A 21,124-nucleotide genomic window follows, 5' to 3' on the forward strand; every position below is an offset into this window, starting at 1 on the left:
AAAACTAAGCAAGTGCTACACCTTACCCAAGGGTGACCTGCAGGCTAGCACCTTACACCTCCTTTGGTAGTGGTGTTTCTCCGCCCCACCAACCAAATACCGAATACTTGCCAGCCATTAAACTGTTGCAAGAACTCAAGTGAGTCAAGCAATATCTTTGCAGGCAAAAGGAATGTGCTGATGTTTTAGACCAAGATGTTGCATCAATTCTGGAAACTCTTTGGACTAGAATACTGAATAAACCTCTGTTATTCAAGGAAGATGAGAAAAGGAAACAGAAGCACTTGGTCTGGTTATTACTGGAATTGATGGGACAGGCTGGTTATTATAGTGAACATCTTCATGTAATCATAGGAAAATGACATAGATTGTAAAGAGCAGATCATATGTAATCAAATACTATTTGAAAGTTTGACCTGCATAGAGGATGCATAGGGGATGTCTGTCGGTGATATTCATATTGTCGTTGATAGGAGGGTTGGGGGAGGGGGTGAGGTATGGAGGGCAGTGGAGGAGAAGGACGTGGAGGGGATGGAGGGGGATGGAGAAATGCTGAGGGACAGGGGATGAGGAGAATAAAGAGGTGGAGAAGGGGGTGATAGGATGGAAGGGGAGGGGGAGATGGGGGATGATGAAGAGGAGGTCAGAGAGGAAGAGAAAAGGAATGGAGAGGGAGGGGAGAGAGAGAAGGAAGGGGAAGGGAGATGGGGAGAGAGGGAGAGAACGGGGGGCAGAACAGTGGAAGGGAGTGGGGTGAGCAGGTTGGGCACATCATCAAAATGATGAGGCAGAAGGGAAAGAACTGACTTGTTATGTTTTGTAACTCCAAAACATAAAAAACTAATTGAAAGGAATACAAAAAGCAGAGGATCTAACGCTGTTTTAAGCAAGGTGCACACATATCACCCAGACCCAGGTATGATAATGTATGCCATTTATGCACTTTTACATATAACTTCCAAAGCATTATGTTAACAACAAAGAATGCTTAATCAAATAATATATTTTCAATACCACTCAAATATTATCGAAATATTAAATAAACAACACTGCTCCCTGTTTAGCTATAAACTCAAAGTCAATATAGAACATATATCAACTACATACACAGTATATTTATTATATGATAAAGTTACTTTACAGACATTCACAGCATAGAAAATCTTAAATTATCCCATTCAGGCCTCAAGATTTAATTGCTGTGAAGGGTTTCTTACACTTGTGGGATAACATCTTTCCTGACAAGAGGGGTTGGGGGTGTGGGGGGTGGCGGTGGGTTACTCTGCCTGGCAGGAGAGCCTTGTGGCTGTGAAGCAATCTCAGGTATCTGGGCTTCCTCCGTGGCAGTTGAAGGAGTTGGCTCTGTGACTGCAGGAAGTGGTTCTGACAGCTCTGGACACCTTTCTTCTCTAACATTTGACTCTGCTCTCCTCAACTAATTGATGTGTTGTCTCCAGATGATATCAGATGCAATCCCCACTGTGAGTCTAACTTCATTTTTTTAATTTTAAATGAGGCCCACATATATCATGTGGCAGCATGATGACGCATGCCATTTTCGTTCTCTTACATATAAACAGAAATGCATTACGTAAACAGCAAAGAATTCTTAATTACTTTTTACTTTACTTTATTGTCGCCAAACAATTGATACTAGAGCATACAATCATCACAGCAATATTTGATTCTGCACTTCGCACCCCCTGGAGTACAAATCGATGGTGAATATAAAAAAATTTAAATTATAAATCATAGTAAAAAATAGTAAAGGGAAACTATGGTAGTACAAAAGAAAACTGAGAGACAGGTCTGGGTATTTGGAAGGTACAGCCCAGATCAGGGTTGGGATCCATTCAGCAGTCTTATCACAGTTGGAAAGAAGCTGTTCCCAAATCTGGCCGTATGAGTCTTCAAGCTCCTGAATTTTCTCCCAGAAGGAAGAGGGACAAAAAGTGTGTTGGCTGGGTGGGTCGTGTCCTTGATTATCCTGGCAGCACTGCGCCGACAGCGTGTGGTGTTAAGTGAGTCCAAGGATGGAAGATTGGTTTGTGTGATGTGCTGAGCTATGTTCATGATCTTCTGCAGCTTCTTCCAGTCTTGGACAGGACAACTTCCATACCAGGTTGTGATGCACCCTAGAAGAATGCATCTTAGAAGAATTAAACAATATATTCACAATATTGGTCAATTATTATTGAAATATTAAATACACAGCACAAACACCTCCACTTACCCTTCAGAGGATGCCAAGGGAGGGTAACAGTAAGCCTAGAAGGAGTAATGTTGAAGGACTAGGAAAAACACATGAAGAAGTAGAGGATATGAGAGGAACCATTTTATTATGAAAAAGTCGTCGGTGAAAGGTAAAGTGAAAAGAATGGTAAAGTATGAACGATCTATTGACTTATCCCACTTTGAATATATGGTATTATCACTTATTTTAGTCTTACTGACTTCAGATGAATTTAAATTTTGACTGACTGAATTTTACTGTTGGAGTGCTCGTATTTTCTTTGTTCAGACTGCACTCTGAATTAATCCATGTGCAAATAGGTATTATCTGATTCATTTAGTTTATATCAATATTAGCACTCTGTTCCCTGTGATATTATGTGGAATATATTAATCCTGTTCCACCACAAGAATATCTATTGAATAATTCTTACCTTGCAGACTTCAAATGAAGACCAAATTTGCAGCAGCAATCTGTTTTCTGCCTGCATTGTATTCTGTGCGGTGCATTGATTAAAAGTTCAAAATTCAAACTTCAAAGTACATTTATTATCAAAGTACGTTCACGTTATACAACTTCGAGATTTGTTTCCCAACAGGCAGCCACGAAACAAAGTAACCCAAACGAACTCATAAAAGAGACCGTCGAACACCTAGAGTGCAGAGAGAAAAAAAAACAAATCATGCAAACAAATAGTGATCTGAGATTCTCTTTGGCGACGAGGTGAGTGGAGGCGAGGGGAATAAGTTATGTATCAATGCTTTGTTCTGGGCAGTTTAGTTTTATTCTGGGAACTGCCACGTGTCAATCTTTTATTGATCACTTAGTTACACATAAGTTTCATCGGTTCATGATTGTATGTTTTGCTAGTTGCTAATAAAAGATCAAATTCAGTTCTTCAAGTTTTGGAACATCATTACTGGAGTGATTGGCGGGTATGTCAAACAAGGGTAACAACCTGTGCTAGATCACCAGCAGTGGATTTGGTTTATTGGAATACCTGCTACAAATATGTTTTCCTGTACTGAGTTAGTTTAAGACTAGTAATACACTTTCCTACAGACTTTGAAATAGATTTTAGTCATGTGGATATGGCCCAGGTCAGCACTTCCTTCTGCCGAAACCCATCACTGTCTTATCAGTTACTGTGCAGACCTCTTCCAGTTCACCTACCACTCACACTGGTCCATTAATGATGCCATAGTCTCAGCCCTCCAGTCCATCCTGTCCCTCCTAGAAAACAATGCCTCGTATGCCAGGATATTAATCATTGCCTTCAACACGATCATCACTCGGAGGCTGATTGGTAAACTGCTCCCATTGGGACCTTTCTCTGAAAATGGATCTCGGACTTCTTGACGAAAAGACCCTTCAGTCCAAGTTGGCAGCAATATCTCAAGCTCCAGCATGCTGAGAGTTGATCCCCTCAACCACCCCCCCCCCCCCCGAGGGGTAGTGTACTCAGTTTGCTGCTGTCTCACAACTGCACTGCCAGATCCAGCTCAAACCACAACATCAAGTTCACTGATGATACTACGGTGGTTGGTCTCATCAACAAAAATGATGAGTTGCTGATGAGGAGGTAGAGAGGCCTATCAAATGGTGTGAGAACAACAATCTGAGTTTCAACATACACAAGACAAAAGAGATGATTGCGGACTTCAGGAAGGCAGAGGTTGACCATTCTCCATTGCACCTCAATGGCTCTGCTGTGGAAAGAGTGAAGAGCACAAAGTTCCTTGGTGTGCACACAATGCACGATCTAACATGGAACCACAACACCTGCTCACTAGTGAAGACAACAGCATCTACACTTTCTGTGGAGACTGAGTCGTGTAAGGATCCATGCCCCCATTCTAACAGCTTTCTACAGGAGCACCATTGAGGATGTCCTGTCAGGCTGTGTGGTACGGAAACAGCAAGGCATCGGACTGCAAGACCTTACAGAGGACAGTTAAAAACCTCCAAGAGAATCATTGTGTCTCCCTCCTCCCTATTTGTGACATTTACAGTGAGTGTTGCAGACAAAGGGCCTGAAGTATTGTTGATGATTCTCTATCACCCATCACAACAATCTCCTTGACGTAGTACCATCAGGAAGAAGGTCCAGAAGCATCAGGACTAGGACTGCAGGACTGGGTAACAGCTTCTTCTTTCAAGCTGTGAGACTAATGAACACACTGGCACCATCAAGTCAAGTCAAGTCAAGTCACTTTTATTGTCATTTTGACCATAAATGCTGGTACAGTACATAGTAAAAATGAGACAACGTTTTTCAGGACCATGGTGTTACATGACACAGTACAAAAACTAGACTGAACTACGTAAAAAAAACAACACAGAGAAAGCTACACTAGACTACAGACCTACAAAGGACTGCATAAAGTGCACAAAACAGTGCAGGCATTACAAGAAATAATAAACAGGACAATAGAGCAGTAAGGTGTCAGTCCAGGCTCTGAGTATTGAGGAGTCTGATAGCTTGGGGGAAGAAACTGTTACATAGTCTGGTCGTGAGAGCTCGAATGCTTCAGTGCACTTTCCCAGATGGCAGGAGGGAGAAGAGTTTGTATGAGGGGTGCCTGGGGTCCTTCATAATGCTGTTTGCTTTGCGGATGCAGTGTGTAGTGTAAATGTCCGTGATGGCGGGAAGAGAGACCCCGATGATCTGACCTCACTTTCCGCTGCAAGGTCTCATCACTGGGACAGCGAGCTGTCTACTGTTTACCTGTGCTGAACAATTTGAATTATATTTTATTAACTTATTTATAGTATAATATTTTGATTTATGTGCTGTGTGTGGTATAAGGTGTACTATGGTCCGGAGGTACATTTATTATCTAAGTGTGTATGCAGTACACAACCCTGACATTTTTCTTCCACGTAGTCACAAAACAAAGAAACAACTATGGAACCAACCCGTTCAAAAAATTTCAAATTAACAAACACCCCTCCTCCCATGCACAAAAAAAAACAATCACACAAACAACAACAAAAGAAAGCAAAAACACAGGATATAAAATACAAAATCAATGGGCGTATTACAGTTCAGCTCGGTGTTCATTATCTGCAGGCCGCCTAGTACAAAGGTCATCCAAAAGCCGTAACGAAAAAGCAACCACAAACAGGAGAAAATCTGCAGATGCTGGCAATCCAGGCGACACACACAAAATGCTGGAGGAATTCAGCAGGCCAGGCAGCATCTATGGAAAAGAGTTCCTCAATGAAGGGTCTCAGCCCAAAATGTCGACCGTTAACTCTTTTCCATAGATGGCTGCCTGGACTGCTGAGTTCCTCCAGCAGTTTGTGTGGGCGTTGCAACAAAAAAGAGCGACCATAACTAGAAGAATTAGAACATAAACTTGATTTAGAGTCCAAATCTACAATCCGGGTTGATTAAAACTTGCTCCAGCATCACACGCCGACAGCACCAAGGGAGAGGATAATAGGAAACCTCCAGACTCATTATGAAATTAAAGACATTGTCCGGAGATGCAAGTAACTAGAATAAGACTGCTCGTACAGGAAATGGATTTTAAATCTATATCTATAATTGGCCTTTTACTGATTGCTCTTCCAAAACATTTCAAGTTTGCTTTTCCTAAGCTTTTGAGTAGCTCTATTAGCACAAGTCACATGAAATGCTATTTCCACTCACTACAGCCACAAGGAAACATAGAATGTGGGTGTGAAAGAGACCAAAATAGAAGTAGGCTCCAGTTGTATATTCAGTTTGTTTTCATTGGGAAATGATAGTTGTACGTTACATTTTTAGCATAGCTGTGGGAGACAGATGTTTTTGTTACACAAATTCAATGTTACATATAATTAAAAAGAACTTTAAAGCACAAAACTAGGCAGTTCAATGTAATTGGTCTGTAGGCCATTTTCTCCCCTTCTCTCTATTAATATCCCTCCACTCTTATCTTGATCATATATTTAGTAGACTTCACTTAATGCTTAAATGCTGCTTGCCTCAATGACTCCCAAAGGTAGGAAATTTCCACATTTTCACCAAAATTTGAACAAAAACATTTCTCAATGTCTGAAGGGTCCTGCTGAAAGGTCTCAGCCCGAAATGTTGACTGTCCTCTTTTCCATAGATGCTTCCTGGCCTGCTGAGTTCCTCCAGCATTTTGTGTCTGTTGTCTCAATGTCAGAATTGAAAAGCTAAGTCCACCACTAATTCCTCAGTATCAACAAGGGAAGGAAAGAAATAAGTGGTCAGATCTCAATTTTCACGAGTTAGCTTAGTTATCACAATTTAGTTATTGGAAATCCTTAGCAACACAGTCGATGTTGCAGGTTGAGACACTTCTTCAGGACTGAGACCAAAAGGAGAAATTGATACTTATGCAATAAGGTTGGACGTGACCTAGACGGAATATAATGTATTGGCCTTATCTTAGAACAAGAGGACTCCATGGACCAACATGTTGGAATGGGAATGGAAGTGACAATTAAAACATTGGGCCATCAGGAAGAGCTGCTTGTGGACCAAGTGGACCCCCAACTTATGACCCTGTGTACTTTCATTAATGGCTTTCCACAGATGGAGATGGGCTTGAGTCATCTTATATTGTCCAGTGTAGTGTCTTCATAAGTCTTCAGAATGTGGGAATAATGCAAAGGACTCAGAGGAAATGTACACCTCATAGGACAACATGCATATGCCACTTAAACAGTACCTTTGGTTGGTATTGAATCCTTTAGTTGTGAGACAGCAGTTCTACTAAAGCGGGAGAAGATGGCACCAGCTGACAATGTTCCCAAGGGCGACATCCTGCAGATGGATCATGAAACTACTTATTTCACTTCTTTTACATCTTCTGTTTCTCTCAAATTTGTTTCTGCTGCTGTTGGAGCCTGTGATTTACATTTTTGGAAATGTGTTTTCAGGCCTATTGAGCAATATGGCACTTTGCTGTCTGTGAAGAGGTTCTGGGAAGTGTGTGGCCTCAAGGTCAGGAAGCCTGGGGATGGAGCATGAGTCCATGGTGGACTAAAGCACTGAGAAAGACTGAAATCATTGAGATTAAAGCAGAAGACAAGGGAGTTTAGGTGCCATCTACCAGCCTCTCACCTGCTGCTGCTGGAGGAGGGTCCCTATGTTCAGATGGTCGCTTTCTCCCATGGTGCTGTCAGAGGATGGTATCGGAGTTCTGTGTCTTGGGCAAGGCTTAATCGATACAGTTTGTGGGTCGGACTCTGTAGTTCACTTTATGGTGTGTTTCTGGATTCTCGTCACTCTTTTTTTGTTGCTATTTTGTGCAATTTTTAAATTATTTATTTATTAAATTTTAGAAAATTACAAGAATAAATGTGATGATAAAATAGTAAGAAAAATATTATTAACCCTCCCCCCTCCCCTTAGTTGCTGGTGCAATTTTGACCAGCAGTTAACAAATGACACACTAGATTAAATTGAATTGAGCTGCACTGAATATGCTGAACTCTTTTGATTTTGTGTTTAATATTCTGTATTTATTTCACTCATGTTTTTTGCCATTTGTATGACTTGATTTTTTTGGCATGTGGGGGGGGGTGCATTTTCTTTGAACAGGTTCCTTGGTGTTTCTTTGTTTCGTGGCTGTCTGTGGAGAAGACAAATCTGAGGGTTGTATACTGGATACATACTTTGATAATAAATGTATTTTGATTTTTTTAATCTTTGAATCAACACAAGTCATTCTTGGCCTGTACTCTATCTGTGATATATTTTGACATCTTCCTTGCCTTAGAGTTAGCTGGTGTTACAATAATTACCTTTCACAAGGGCATATTTGATCACTGATGGATAGTCTAATAATCTAGGCCTAGATATTTTGACCCTTTTCTATTTTAACACAGTAGTAATTGTAACCAGGCAGTGGAATTATTTTTCATAGACAGCAGTGATCAGAAGGGTAAAAGATTTCCATGTTTACATTCATTAGACTCAAGATTCAAGACTCAATACTCAAATTTATTCATCTCAGTGTAAAGAAATGTGCAAAACATTCTGTAAAGCAAAGATGCTTTGAAAAATAATGAAATAAAAAGTTCCTAAATGTCAAAAAAATTACCATAAAGAGCAGTAAACAGTATAAAACAAAACCAAATCGATATTTGGTGTGACCACCCTTTGCCTTTAAAACTGCATCAGTTCTCTAAGGTACACTGTCTTGCAGTTTTATAAGAAAAGCAGCTGGTAGGACGTTCCAAGCACCTTGGCAAACTTGCCACAGTTTTTCTTCAAACTTTGGCTGTCCCTTTTGCTTCTGTTTCTCCAGGTAATACCAGACAGCCTCAATGACGTTAAGATCAGGGCTCTGTGGAGTCCATACCATCTAAAACAAGGTCCCTAAGACTTTTGCACAGTGCTGTAAATTGAAACATGCAATGAAATGTGTCATTTACTTTATCAACCAATACACCCAAAGATGTGCTGGAGAGAAGCTTGCAAAACTTGCCACACATTCCTGCATCAACATAACCTACCCACAATGCTCAGCAGAACACAGAACACAACAAAACTCAACAAGCAACAAAACCACAACAGCAAAACAATTATAGTTCCTGTATCATACCACTCTTGGTTAAAACTGTTCTTAAGTATATGAAGAAGAAAGAATCAGCCATGTCTACTCCCTTATCAAAAGCTCTCCTTATCTACTTTCCTGCTTGAAGTTCACATTCAGCTGTACTTCCACCAACCCAGAAAGCTCATTGCCTGATGCACCATCAATAACTCACACTGAGACGTAGGCGAGATATCGGCTTTTATTGACTGGAAGAAGGAACCAGGAGTGAGTGTCTATCATACAAGGTCTTGGAGACTGAGGCCGAGCTTCAGGCCGCAGGTCTCCTTTATACAGGGGCCTGTGGGAGGAGCCACAGGAGCAGTCAGCAGGGGCGTGTCCCGACAGGCACATAGTTCACCACATTGCCTTTGTCAAAGCCGGAGCCCAAACACCGCCTCATCCCAGCTCACCAGCACACTTGCTCATTAACAGTGTTTCACTGACAACTGAGAGTTGATCTTGGCAAGTAATTAAAGTTCCCTGACTTCATTGTATCATCACCACTGAGGCCTGACATGGTCATTCTGTCAGAAACCTCGAAGCCAGTGGTCAATGCAGGTCCAACAATTCCTGGGGAAGATTGAATTGAGGAGGCATTTGAGCATAAGCAAAACAAATAGCAGGAGATGGTAGCGCAGCGCCAGAGACAGGGATGGAGGGTCATCAGGATCGTCACAGAGGCTCCTGAGCAAGCCTCCAGCTAGCTATGGACCAAGAGGTCTGACCCATGGACCAGTGCTGCAGGGACACAAGCCAGGGCCTGATCAACCGCGGCTGGGTTGCCTGGGCAAGAGTCTCTGATGTCAAAAGACCTGAAGCATCCGATGACCCCAGTTTACGTCACTGATGGTGTGCCCCAGTGCATCCTAGGATGTATCTCAACATCATAACATTCAAATCTGCATTCCATTAACATTTTATTCTGCTACATATCATTAGCACAAAAGCAAGTGGTAATTTACCACTTCGACCAATAGCATTTAATTCCAGCAGAATGTTTGCAACAGATGTGAAAGGCTGCACAACCATTTCTGCTCTTTCTCTTCTCTGTCTCATTCATGCTTCTGTTGCAGACTAACAAATAAATTTTATTTCCTCTGTAGATTGGAAGATAGTGTGGGAAATCGTAATAAATCTGTTGTTCAGGTTGGCAAGCTCGGTAGAAACTAGAACTCAGACATCGTGCTTTCTTACTCTCCAGGCATCATTTTAAGAGTGGATAATCTATTTTCTCCCAAAATTGTTATGGAGCTCCCCAAATTCCTGTTTCTCAATTGTACAATCCTTCAGAGAGTTAACCTCGAAAATTAAACGGGCAAACAGCTCGGGGCATCAGAGTTCAGAGTTAACTCCCTGCATCCTCTGTAAGGATTTTCTGCCACGCTACTACAACCCAGGCTTCAGAGTTCAGAGCTCAGTCCGACCGTCTGCATGTCCTCCCCATAGAGGGGGTGAGTTTTCCCTGGCTGTTCCAGTCTCCTGCCACAGTCCAAAGACAAAGGTAGTTTAATTGTTCATTGTAAGTTGTCCCATGATTAGGTTAGGGTTAATCAGGGTTGCCAGGGGTTGTTGTGGCTTAAAGGGCCAGAGGGCCAATTCTGCGCTGTGTCTCTAAATAAATATATAAATCATAATCCTGTAACTCTTCTGTTAAAATAGAAGCCAAACATTTTCTTTATCTTGTTCCTATATCTTATGTTCTGAAGAATATCCATAATAACATGATAGATTTTCATTCTTGAAAGCAAACATCATAAGCTGGTAGAGGATTCCATCGTTGCTCTTGTCCAGCCTGTCTCTAGTCTTTGCACCATTGATTTAAGTGAGCTGGTCAAAACTATCATTACCTTGTGCGTTTGAAAAGAATGAGTTATTAAGTACATTTCGGTCGTGAATTCAATTTGAAAAAAATGAGACGGAACACGATCTCATGCATAAGTCATTATATATAAATCTATGCATGTGCACATATAATTCAAATCTTAGAGTAGTTTGCAGGTTTCCACATCAATGTAATACTACCTCCCCTGGCCTCAAGGAATAACAGGTGATTTTTAATGGTGGCCACAAATGGCTGCCTTCTTCAAATAGTTTAACTTGAACTCTCACTGAGTGACAAATTTATGTGAAATTATATGGTGCAGTTTTTTTTCAGTGCAATGTTTAGTACAAATTTGCCCAGTATGAAAGATCATAAAAAGGGATTCTGAAGCACATCAAGAATGATTTGCTATTATTGCATGTAATTCTTTCCAGCCATTAACCATTGTCTTTTGAGCCTGGGAATTTATTCAGAAAGCCTTTATTACTGTTGGTTTTAACAAAGAAGAACTTTGGGCTCAGAGAACATCCTATTAGCTACAGTGAAAAGTATTACATTCATGATACCGAGATACATCCTAATATGCACTGGGACACATCATCAATGATGTAACTTGGGGTCCTTGGGTGTTTCGGGTCTTTCAACATCAGACACTCTTTCCCAGGCAACCCAGCCAGGGTTGATCAGGCCCCAGCTTGTGTCCCAGCAGTGCTGTTCCATGGGTCACACCTCTTGATCCATAACTGCCTGGAGGCCAACTCAGCAGCCTCTGTGATGGTCCTGTGGGCTCTTCTCTTTGCAGCCCCTGTAATGCCAAAGAGAGAGTAGGTTTTACACAGAAAACAGCCAGCAAAATCTGTACACTCAGTCTGTATAGGCTCATATCGTGCCCTCCACCCACGTCTCTGGCACTGCTCTACCAGCTCCTGGTATTTGGCTCTCTTACAATCAAATGCTTCCTCAATCCAGTCTTCGCAAGGCACTGACAGTTGTACCACAACCACCTGCTTTGAGGTTTCTGACAGAATGACCATATCAGGCCTCAGGGATGATGATGCGATGAAGTCAGGGAATTTTAACTGGTTTCCAATTGATTTTTCAGTTGCCAATCAGACACTGTAGTGAGCAAGCCTACTGGTGATCTGGGCTGAGGCTGTGGTTGGACTCTAGCTTTGACAAAAACTGTGGAGTTTCTGGATTGGTGGAGGTGTCATGATCATAGTGAACATGATGATTACTTAAACTTCTCAACACGGAGTAGACTCATCTAGCCCTTCAAACCCCTCGACCCCAGCAACGCCCGACAACTCCATTTAACTCTAACCCAATCTCAGGACAATTTACAATGACCAATTAGCCTACCCGGTACATCTTTGGACTTTGGGAGGAAACAGAGTCCCTGTGGAAAGCCCACATATTCCATGGGGAGGACGTACGGTCTCCTTACAGAGGACACTGGGTTTGAACGCTGAACTCCGATACCCCGAGCTGCAATTGTGTTGCTCTAACTCAGGGGTCAGCAACCTTTACCACTGAAAGAGCCACTTGGACCCGTTTCCCACAGAAAAGAAAACACTGGGAGCCGCAAAACCCGTTTGACATTTAAAATGAAATAACACTGCATACAATGTTTTTTTTGCCTTTATGCTATGCATAAACAAACTATAATGTGTTGCATTTATGAAATTGATGAACCCCTGCAGAGAAAACGAAATTATATTTCTGCATGCAACAAAAACATTTTGAACTCCGAAAAAAAGACGTTGGGTTGAAGGTTACTTTTAAGTAAAATACTCAATGTCTATTTGAGTTCTTCTTGTATTTATGAAAAACGCTGAACTTAAATTTTCCGCCAGCAGCAAACCAAAAATAACGTCAGCCAGCTGTCAACCTGAAAAATAAAAGGACTATTTCACTGAACAATGAAAAAATATGAATAATCCTAAAATAATAGGCAATTAAAATATGTATCATACTTGGTTAATGGGATTTCTGCTCCTGGACCTCAGCGCACAGCATCTGCACATCAGGGCTGTATGACATCACCTTCATCTTTACACAGGATCGCAAGCTGTCATCTGTGAGGCGTGCACGATGTTTGTTTTTAATAAAGTTCATGTTGGAGAACACCTGCTCACATACATATGTGGATCCAAAGATCGACAGGACTCCAAGCGCATACTTTTTAATATTTACATAAATGTCGGGGATAGCATTCCATGTTTCGAACACAAGTTTGTCCGGTTTAGGGAGGTTTTCAATATCACTCCATTTGTGATTCTGAGCAAGAACGGCCTTCTGACGGGCAACATCTTCAAGGTCTGCTGTCAAGCGTCTAAACTTGGACACCCATATGTCTTTGTCGGCTATTTCGGCCAGTTCCATCTCAAGATCAGGTTTACTCACACCTGCCAATGCAGTCGTATTCAGTAGAGATGAATTGATGCTTGGGGGAGTGACCGGGAAGGATAATGTGTTTTTTTTCCTCTCTGAACTCACAGAAGCGTTTCCCAAACGATGTTTGCATTGCGATGATTGCAGAATGTAAATACTCCGAACTTATCATGTCGTGACCTTGTTTGAACTCTCTCAAATTGGGGAAGTGAGACAAAGTGCCTTTCTGTCAATCTCTGGCAAGCACTGTCAACTTGCGCTCGAATGCCAAAACTCCTCCAACATGTGTAGGGCTGTACGTCCTTTCCCCTGAAGAGCTGTGTTCAGCGTGTTCAGGTGCGCTGTCATGTCTACCATGAAGTGTAGCTTTTCCAGCCCTTTGCTGCCCAGGAAAGTTTTCACTTCTTCCAGACACGCGACAAAGCGTTTCAGCACCTCCCCTCTGGACAGCCACCGGACTTTGTTGTGCAGCAGGAGATCAGAATATGCGCTTTCCAGCTTGTCCAGTAACAAACGGAATTGACGGTGATTTGCCATTATTTTATTGACAATCTGAATGACAACATCCATTACTTCTGTGCATTCCGGAGGAAATGATTGAGCGCACAGTGCCTCTTGGTGCAAGATGCAGTGAAAAATCAGCAGCTTTCTGTCCAGCGACTTCTGCAGTAAAGCCACAATTCCCTTGTGCATTCCCGTCATATTCGGTGTCCCATCAGTAGCTACTGACACCAGGTGGGTAGTCTTTATTCCTTTGGCTCTTAAACAATTCAAGACAGCCTCACAGATGTCCTCCCCCCGTGTTTGGTCTTTTAGAGGTATCAACTCAATCAGTTCTTCCTGTGGCCCGGCAGAGTTTACATACCGGCAGAACAGCGCTATTTGTTCAATATCACCTTTGTCTTGAGACTCGTCACAGGCAATTGAGTAGGCCACAGCTGAATTGATGTCTTTAATTTGCTGTCTTGTGATGTCTTCTGCCGTTTTTATGGTTCTGTCTTTGACAGTCTTTGCAGAGAGGGGCATATCCCTGATTTTCTGCACAATTTCACTCTTGTTTTTAAAGTCCGTGAATAGATGTTCTGAAATCTCAATGAAAGATTCTTTTATATATTCACCATCTGTAAACTGCTTCCCGTGGCTGACTATTTCCTGAGCGGCAATATAACTAGCGTATGTCGTTGGTTTTCCGGACTTCATCCATTGCTTGAAATGATTTTTGCTCAGATCAACCTTCCGCATCAGTTCCGAAACGGCTTTTTTTCTCTCATCTCCATCCGGATATTTTTGAGCAAAGGCTGCGTGTTTATTCTGGAAAAGTCTTGCGATTTTTGACTATTTGTTGTTTGGTAGTTTCTCATTGCACATTAAGCATACCGGTAAACCAGTCTCGTCAGCAGTGAAAGCAAATGAATCTGTCCACGTATCATTAAACATTCTGTTTTCTTCAGTCACTTTTCTTTTTTTAGAATTCTCCATAGTTGGCCTACCTTGGATCGAAAAATTAAAGAAATCGCGCACTGACGGGTGTCAGGTATTGGCAGTGGTGACATATATTAATAGCGATAAAAACACGTTGTAGCGGTGTGCTCACGCAGTCAGTAAACTGCAGTCGAATAACTTTATTCGAACTAAACAGCCTTGCTTTTAAGCCTCCCTCAACCTGGCCCCCATGTTCGCGGATGCTGCAAAAGACCAATTATTTCCCAAAGCAACAGGGAGCCGCAGCACAGAGGTAAAAGAGCCACATGTGGCTCCGGAGCCGCGGGTTGCCGACCCCCGCTCTAACTGCTACGTTACCGTGGCGGATAATTCTTTTAATTCCAACTTAAATGTGTGATTGATATGGTTTCAATAACCTCTGACTGAAAGCTGTCCATATTCTGGTATATGTACATAAACATTTTCTCAGTGTTTCTGCTACTAAGTGCAAATATACACTCACTGGCCACTTTATTAATTACCTTCTAGACCTGATAAAGAGTGTATGTTCAGGGTCTTCTACTGCTGTAGCCCATCTACTTCAAGATTCAATGCATTGTGCATTCAGAGATGCTCTTCTGCACACCACTGTTGTAATGCATAGTTACTTGAGTCACCATCACTTGAACCATTCTTGCCATTCTCCTCTGATCTCTCTCTTTAACAAGGCATTTTCACCCACCGAGTTGCTGTTCAATGATTGTTTTTCATTTTTCTCAACATTCCTTGTAAACTCTAGAGACTGTTGTGCATGAAAATCCCAGGAGTTCAGCAGTTTCTGAGATATGCAAACCACCCTGTCTGGCACCAACAATCATTTCATGGTCAAGGACACTCAGGTCACATTTCTTTCCCATTCTGATGCTCAGTCCGAACAATACCTGAACTGCTTGACCATGTCTGCAGGTTTTTATGCATTATGTTGCTGCTACATGATTGGCTGATTAAATATTTGCATTAAAAGCAGGTGTGCGGGTGTATCTAATAAAATACCCACTGAGTGTATATTGGGTGGGGGATCAGGTGGTGTAGACTAAGGAGTGGTTAACAATATAATTAAGAATGATGTGAAGCATCTTTTGCCTTATGCTGTTACCAAACCTGAATAGATCAAATCAAATTAAGATCCAAAATGAGAGGAGAATGACTTGCCATTTTACAGAAATCTCCAAAGTGGAGCTTGGCTATGTCATTTACACAATAACTACATGGTCTATATGAAGTTAAGCCACTAAATACTTATTGCTACAACTATATCTAACCTATTTCAGCATCCCAAACGTAATTGGATATTGTACCTCTGAACAGAGCTGAAATTGTTTCCCACCAAAATTGTGCACACCCCTTTTCTTTTGTACCCAATGCCCCATATAATTTTAATTAATTCACAATTGGTGGGTGTTGATGTCAAGGCCAGCAGTTAAAATCCTGAAGCCGATCGGATCATATTATAGAATAGAATTGTACTCACAAAGCTCTGTACTCTACATCCTGAGACCTGTGTTTCCTCCACTGTCGTGAGAATCTCACCATCCAGGTTACATTTTCATTGTTGAATCTATCACTTAAAAATGTACTTATTCATATTTGTCTTCATCGACCCTCCTTTGTGATACAGCTTGTTCATATCCTCATCTTGCTACAATATCCAAGTTAACATCAAAGTTGAAAGTTCAAAGTGTATGTATGTAACCAGGTGACCATTGAATTTTTTTTATTGTTAAGTGCACTTATGCATTCACCCTGGTAATGCCAGACTAGCCACCTGTGCCTTTAAGAAAAAACGGTGATGTCATTATGCACGTGCAATGTCAGAAGAAGAGTTACGATGTTCGAGAAGGAACATCAACATCAAGACTGAGGACTGCTTTTCCCTAGGAATACTGGTCATACGGTGAGGAAAGATTTTTGCGAGTAAGGTATCGGCACTGGATAGCATGGTTTTTCAAAGTTCCTTATCAGCCTAGTAACATGAACAAGGAGAACTCATTTCAGGATCCAGCCTATATGTGTTTGGAGGTTAAGCACGTATGTGCCAAAAATTGCGACTACCGTGTTGTTTCTGTATATTCTGTTTTATTTATTTTCATAATGCATACGTAACTAGTCGATACACACTAAACTGAGATTATAACAGCAGGACCTATGCTTTTTTATATTAATTTTGTTGTTTTTATTTTGATACCCTCTTTCTGCATTAAAACATCTATAAAAGATAAAGAGATTAAAGACCCAAAAAAGTTCTTGTTGTCCTGAGTGTGTATTTTTCCCAGGCTACAAAATGTATTATCAAGGTGTGTATGCAGTATCTAATCTCGAGATTCATCTTCCTACAGACTGCCACGAAACAAAGAAAACCGTGGGACCGTTCAAAAAAACATCCACCTCCCCCCCACGCACAAAAAAAATAAATCACACAAACGGCAAAAAAAACACAAGAATAAAATACAGAATATAAAACACAAAACCAGAAGAGTCCAGGCATATTCAGTTCAGTTCGATCTAGTACAGTTTTGTTTGTTATCTGATAGAACGCTGCAGGCCAGGTAGCATCTATAGGAAAAAGCACTGTCGACGTTTCGGGCCAAGGCCCTTCGTCAGTCCTGATGCTTCCTGGCCTGCTGCGTTGCTTCAATTTCCAGCAGCTGCAGATTTCTTTGTGTTTGTTCGTTATCTGCTGGCCGCCCTGATCAAAATCACACAAAACAGCAACAAAAATAGGAGCAACCTGAAATCAGAAAAACACCGTACGGTGATCTACAGAATCCAGTCACAAACCTTGCCTGAGATCCAAGACTCCGGTACCATCCTCTGACAACATCAAGGAAGAGGGAGAGAGAGAGACCATTCGAACGTAGGGACATTCTTCCTGGAGCAACGAGTGGAAAGGAGAGAGTTACATGAGTGCACCTTCCTCCGGCAGCTGCGAGCGAGAGGCTGGTAGACGGCACTGAAGACCTGCTCACTCGGCAGCACACCATGGTGTTACTCTTCTATCCAGATCATGTGCAAAAAACGTAGAATGAGATTTCCCCTCAAATTCCTGAATCTTTGCCCTGTTGTGTAAGTGCAGGCAAGTATAGAATCACAAATGGTCTAGGGGGTTAGAACACATGGGATCCAGGGCCAATCAGATCAAAGTTGGTTCGGTGGCAGGAGGCAGTGGATGGTAGCGGAGGTTTGCATCTCAGGTTGAAGGCCTGTGAGCAGAGGTGAGCCGTAGGGGTCAGTGCTGGATCCTTTACTGTTTGTCATACATATTAATGAGTTTGATGATAAAGTAGGTAGCAAGATGAGTATGTTTACATAATTAGACCATAAGACCATAAGATATAGGAGCAGAATTAGGCCATTTGACCCATCATGTCTGCTCTGCCATTTCATCATTGCTGATCCATTATTCCACTCCGCCCCATTCTCCCCCGTATCCTGATCAATCAAGAATCTAGTGATCTCTGCCTTAAGTATACATAAAGAATTGGCCTCCACAGCTGCCTGTGGCTCCATATTTTGAAAGTCAAAGCAAGGGTAAAAGGCATTGATCTCATCTGGGAGCAAAAAGCTTTTGAGCATCTCTCAGTGACTCAGACCTGGTCTGGAATTGCCACCTTACACGTAACATGGCTTTCTGGAGACTGTACCTGGTCCTTTGGTATTTTACTCAGTTGCCAGTCCTGAAAGCCACTCATCTCATGGTTCAGTGAGGGCTTCTGGTTGGGGAAGACTCTATGATTTTGTGAGGACGCTCACCTATGACTGTTATTATGAAGTCTGTGACAACCTTTGTGTATCCAGTCAGATCCTCTGATGAATCCTTGAATGTGGCCCAGTCCACCGACTCTAAACAATCCTGTAGCCCGGGGGTCGGCAACCTGCGGCTCCCGAGCCATTTGTGGCTCTTTCACCTCTGTGCTGCGGCTCCCTGTGGCTTTGGGAAATAATTGGTCAGTATTTAATTAAAATGTATTTTATGTTAGTTTGTTAGCTTTTGAAATGTAATTATGGTGATCTTGTACATTTCCTGCCACATCCGAAACGGCTCACAATTAGCCGGCATTCCGGCTAAGGGAGATAGCCTACGGGGGTTTGTGAGTACGCGTCTTTTGCAGCATCTGCGTCCATGGGGGCTGGGTTGAGGGAGGCTTAAAAGCAAGGCTGTTTAGTTCGAATAAAGCTATCTTTGACTGCAGTTTACTGACACCGCTACAACGTGTTTTTATCGCTGGCTGTCCAGACGGAAGGTGCTGAAACGCTTTGTCGCGTGTCTGGAAGAAGTGAAAACTTTCCTGGGCAGCAAAGGGCTCACCTTTCCTGAGCTGGAACAGCCAGAGTGGCTGGAAAAGCTACACTTCATGGTAGACATGACAGCGCACCTGAACACGCTGAACACAGCTCTTCAGGGGAAAGGACGTACAGCCCTGCACATGTTGGAGGATGTTTTGGCATTCGAGCGCAAGTTGACAGTGCTTGCCAGAGATTTACAGAAAGGCACTTTGTCTCACTTCCCCAATTTGAGAGAGTTCAAACAAGGTCACGACATGATAATTTCGGAGTATTTACATTCTGCAATCATCGCAATGCAAACATCGTTTGGGAAACGCTTCTGTGAGTTCAGAGAGGAAAAAAACACATTATCCTTCCCGGTCACTCCCTTAAGCATCGATCCTTCCCTACTGAATACGACTGCATTGGCAGGTGTGAGTCAACCTGATCTTGAGATGGAACTGGCCGACATAGCCGACAAAGACATATGGGTGTCCAAGTTTAGACGCTTGACAGCAGACCTTGAAGATGTTGCCCGTCAGAAGGCCGTTCTTGCTCAGAAACACAAATGGAGTGATATTGAAAACCTCACAGATGACAGCTTGCGATCCTGTGTAAAGATGAAGGTGACATCATACAGCCCTGATGTGCAGACGCTGTGCGCTGAGGTCCAGGAGCAGAAATCCCATTAACCAAGTATGATAAATATTTTAATTGCCTATTATTTTACTTATATTCATATTTTTTCATAGTTCAGTGAAATAGTCCTTTCATTTTTCAGGATGACAGCTGGCTGACGTTATTTTTGGTTTGCTGCTGGCGGAAAATTTAAGTTCGGCGTTTTTCATAAATACAAGAAGGACTCAAATAGACATTGAATATTTTACTTAAAAGTAACTTTCAACCCAACGTCTTTTTTTCGGAGTTCAAAATGTTTTTGTTGCATGCAGAAATGTAATTTCGTTTTCTCTGCAGGAGTTCATCAATTTCATAAATGCAACACATTATAGTTTGTTTATACATAGCATAAAGGCAAAAAAAAACGTTGTATGCAGTGTTATTTCATTTTAAATGTCAAACGGGTTTTGCGGCTCCCAGTGTTTTCTTTTCTGTGGGAAACGGGTCCAAGTGGCTCTTTCAGTGGTAAAGGTTGCTGACCCCTGCTGTAGCCCTTCTTCTGTCTCCTGCGACCACCCCTTTGTTATCCTTATCTCTGGAGCTTTGCTCTTTAACCTCTGCCTGTATGCAGGTGCGGGAGGGTCAGAGCAAGTGATCAGTTTTCCCAAACCACTGCCTAGGCATGGAATGGTAAGCTTTCTTAATCGTGGGGTAACAGTGCGTGGGACCCCTGGTGCCGCAGGAGATATGTTAATGACCATTGAGCAAAGGTTTCTTCAAACAAGCCTGAGTGAATTCCCTTACTATGACTTGCTACAGGACCAGATTTTTTTTTTGTTTTATTATTTTCTGATGAGCAATGTAAAATCTTGATCAGATCCTAAAAAGCCAAGATTAAAATAAGAATGGAGATAGTTGCTGGTTTCTATTCAGAGTAAGGCAGCCCTGACTGCAAATGATCACCACACTTAAAACAATAATTTCAAGGACATCCAAAATGACCCAGTTGAAGCATGCTCCTGAATACATCAAATGGTTTTAAAATGAAGAAATAGAAAGTTTGATGCTTATCAGCAGATAGGGGCTGACACTCCATCTCTGGGGGCTACGAGGAAATACATCAAGGCCTTGAGCAGATGCCATAAACCGTGAGTGTGAGGCTAGAGTATTCATTACTGCCTCTTTTCAGGATGCCTACTTTAAAGTGATCTTTCCATATAAAATGAAAAAATCTAACATTTATAATTTAGAGCCGTCTTTTTTTTATCTGACTCCCCTGGATTGGCAAGGTTGGAAGAGGGAGAGAGAGAGAGAGAGGTGGGCGATGGTTAGGGCACATATTTAAAGAAATACTCAGAGAGCGCGATCATCAGAACTCATGCTGCATTGCCTTTTAGTGATATTTTTAATAAAATTATGAACCACTGAATCACAAAAACAAAGAAACTTTACAATCCAAGAAGCCATTAAGACGAGTGTGCCTCTGCCAGTCAGGAAAGAGTTAACCAAGCTCATCCACCTTTCTTGCTCTCGGTCTATCGTCCGGCAGCCCAGTACTCTTTATTATATCCAAGCACTGTTTAAATATGGTGAGGATTTTTGCCTCTAACACTTCTTCAGGAAGTGAACTGAACACTCCTAACAATGTTTGAAAACATTTTTTCCAGATCTGTCCTCTCATCCTTTCCCCAATTTATTTAAATCTGTGCCCCTGGTTTCTGACCTAACAGTTGAGGGAAACAGATTCTT

This window comes from Hypanus sabinus, chromosome 13, assembly GCF_030144855.1.
Source record: "Hypanus sabinus isolate sHypSab1 chromosome 13, sHypSab1.hap1, whole genome shotgun sequence".
Lineage (NCBI taxonomy): Eukaryota > Metazoa > Chordata > Chondrichthyes > Myliobatiformes > Dasyatidae > Hypanus > Hypanus sabinus.